This window comes from Zingiber officinale, chromosome 2B (genome assembly GCF_018446385.1).
Source record: "Zingiber officinale cultivar Zhangliang chromosome 2B, Zo_v1.1, whole genome shotgun sequence".
Classification (NCBI taxonomy): Eukaryota; Viridiplantae; Streptophyta; class Magnoliopsida; order Zingiberales; family Zingiberaceae; genus Zingiber; species Zingiber officinale.
This window is the reverse complement of record NC_055989.1, coordinates 57,525,297-57,528,503: the sequence shown is the minus strand read 5'-3', so window position 1 is coordinate 57,528,503 and position 3,207 is coordinate 57,525,297. Positions and strand designations below refer to the sequence as shown.

The 3,207-nt window shown below is 38.9% G+C and overlaps 1 non-coding gene across 1 annotated transcript; it reads left to right on the top strand.

The window, feature by feature from the left end:
• The first annotated feature begins 2,845 nt into the window (after positions 1 to 2,845).
• Positions 2,846 to 2,951, top strand: LOC122049941. The gene has a single exon (XR_006131179.1). It is a non-coding gene; the product is annotated as a small nucleolar RNA R71 (small nucleolar RNA).
• The last annotated feature ends 256 nt before the right edge of the window (positions 2,952 to 3,207 follow it).

The window sequence follows — 3,207 nt, the reverse complement described above, 5'->3', positions numbered from 1 at the left end:
AGCTCTTCTTCTTTTTGTATCCCTTTTGAAGCGGTCACTTGGGAGTCTCCCAAGATCCGTCCGCTCTTAAGCTCAATTCTATTGCAATGCTCCATAGGATTCACATCAGGTTTTCCTGGAAGTTGTCCTGGTGCTCTGGATGATGAGGAAGCTAGTTGGGCAATTTGACTATCCTGGATCTTTTGATGCTTATCAGAATTATCCATTCTCTGAATGAGCTTTGCTAAATCTTGCTTCATTTCATTCTGACTTGAGATAATTTCTTCAAGCATCTTTTCAATATTTGACTTTGGTAAGCCTTGAGAAGATAAATTTTGAAAATTTTGTTGCCCAGCTTGAAAATTGTTAGTTAGAGCCCTAGAGCCAATCATTTGATGATTGTATGGACTCATGTATATCATATTCTTATATATATATTAAGGCATTTGGTTTTTGGTTATTATGCTTATTTGTATTAGTGCCAGATAAAATAAGTATAGTAGCGTCCTTGAGTAGAAGGTTCATACCTATATCAATCGATTAGTTGAATCGATAGTGAGATGATATAGGGAACACTACTCTAATTTATTCCTAGTCGAGTATTAACATTCAGGGACAATGTTAATACAATAAGACTAGCATGTTGGTCAGCTCGATGACTTGATCTCACAAGTCATGGATATAGAGATATCAAGATGACACATGGGTATGCATTAGAGAATGTATACTGAATGACCCGCCATGAGAAAGTATCATGGATCGTTATATGAGTGTCATATACTTTCTCATGTTGCTATTAGTATGACTATTAGTCCTTAGACCTGAAGTCACCATGGATCCCTACATAAGGAGTTATGTACTTTGGTTTCGTCAAACGTCACCCGTGATGGGTGGACTATAAAGGCGATTACTGGGTATGTAACAAATTATGCAGAGGGATGTGAGTGATGTAGATGGGATCTATCCCTCCCATACGACGGGAGCGACATCAATATTCTTGATAGAGTTAGACCACGAAGTGCATGGCCATGCCCAAATGAGTCAACATTAGATGTTGAGCTCATTTGATCGAGTGAGTCTACTTGGAGTTCAAGATTTAGATTGATTAGAGGATGACACGGTCTATGCCTCATATTGATCAATCTAGATGTCTAGGATAGAAGGACAATGTCACATATTGTGAGGAGTCACAATTAGTAGTCACAAGGTGATGTTGGATCTCGACATTTCTTGTAACTTGGGTAGCAATGATGTATTGCTAGATGCCGCTCATTGCTTATGTTTCTAAAGGAGTTTAGAAACATTGCCAACATTACAAGAACCTATTGGGTCACACACAAAGAACAAGTGGATGGAGATTAGGTTCATATGATGAACCAATTGGATTAGGTTCATATGATGCACCAAAGATTGGATTCAAATTAGACTTATTGAGTTAGACTCAATTAGATTCAATTGTTGAATTTGTCTAATTTAAATTTGATTCATTGAGTCAATTTATATTAATGAATTGAGATTCATTAAATTGAAATTGACTTGAATCAAAGGTTGGATTTAACTCAACAAGGAAGAAATTGGTCAATTTTGACTTGACCAAATGGAATTTGAAACATCAAGTTTGACTTGATGTATTGCCACATCATAAGGATGACTCATCCTTGCCACATCACCTCCACCTCATGAGGTATGCCACCTCATGGGGGTTACACTCTTCCCTTGGGTTTTAATGTGGCCGGCCACATTAATGAAGGGGGTTACATTGTGTGGCCGGCCACACAAATGTTGATAGGAGTTTTGATTTTGGTATTGATGTGGGCATTCATTCTATTATCTTCTTCCTTGCTTCTTCCCTCTCTTGGCTGGTGGTTGCCGTGACTTCCTTGGTGATGAGAAGGTGGTTGAGTGAATCCAAGAGTAAAGGTAGAGTGAAGGTCACAAAGGAAGGATACTACTAGTGAGTGTATAAGATTTCTTTTGTACCTTATTCTTTTTCTTCCTTTCCAATCCCATTCGAAAGCTCTAGAAAGTGCTAGCACACTTGGGGCTTTCTTCTCCATCCTTTGAGTGTGAGAGACACTCCTTGTTCGTGTGGATATCACTAGAGAAGTATCTACCTTGATACTTTGGAAATCCGACAAGTACCTTGGACGAGCGGGATTTTGCAAGGGCACGCATCGAAGGTAAAATGTTTTTTCCTTTGTAGATCTACTGTAGATCGTAGTATAAAACTCGTATTTGTGGTTTCGAAATTTTTCCTTGCACGGATCTATGGCTTTCGGTGATTCGGGGTTTCCGCGACGCGAAAAGCGGTTTTCGCGGCCCGAAAAATCCAACAAAAATTTGGTCTTACCCCCATAGATGGTCCTTGATCTTGATTATTTCTGTAAGAAAAATTGGGATGGCTCTTCCATCCAGGGTTATAATTATTTGAGTATGGGTTATTCTGCCTTTGATTGTAACTCACGATTGCATGACATTGTTCCAGTTGATTGATTTGTGCAGTGATAGCTCCCAATGGACATGAGTCATTTGAGTGCTCTGAACTCCCACATACTTCACAAGATGTACTAATAGCATTGACCATATTAGCACTAGTCCCCATATTTTCAAATTTCTTTGTAAGAGCGTCCAATTTTGCAGACAAAAGAGTGACTGCATCTACATCAAACTTCCCTGATGCTTTAATTGTTGGGTTTACAGAAGAATAGCCACCACTTCTTTCATTTGCCCATTGATGATGATAATAATTTCTTCAGCTTCATCTAAACTTTTATTCATAAGTGCCCCTCCAGCAGCTGAATCAAGGGACACTTTGGTATGATAGTTGATACCATTGTAAAAAGTGTGCAACACTAACCATCTTTCTAACCCATGATGTGGGCATTGTCTGAGCATACTATTATATCTATCCCATGCTTCAAAAAGAGATTCTGAGTCAGTTTGCTTGAAGCTTGCAATTAAATTCCTCATATGAGCTGTTTTGCTTGGTGGATAGAATTTATCAAGAAACTGTTGCTCACACTGCTCCCAAGTGGTGATGCTATTAGGGGCCAAAGAATTCAGCCATTGCTTTGCCCTATCTCTTAAGGAAAACCCAAATAATAACAATCTAACTGCTTCTGAAGGAACTCCATTCATTTTCATGGTATCACATATTTCATAAAAGACCTCTAAGTGTTGATTGGGGTCTTCATGAGGTCCTCCACCAAATTGGTTCTGCTGCACCAT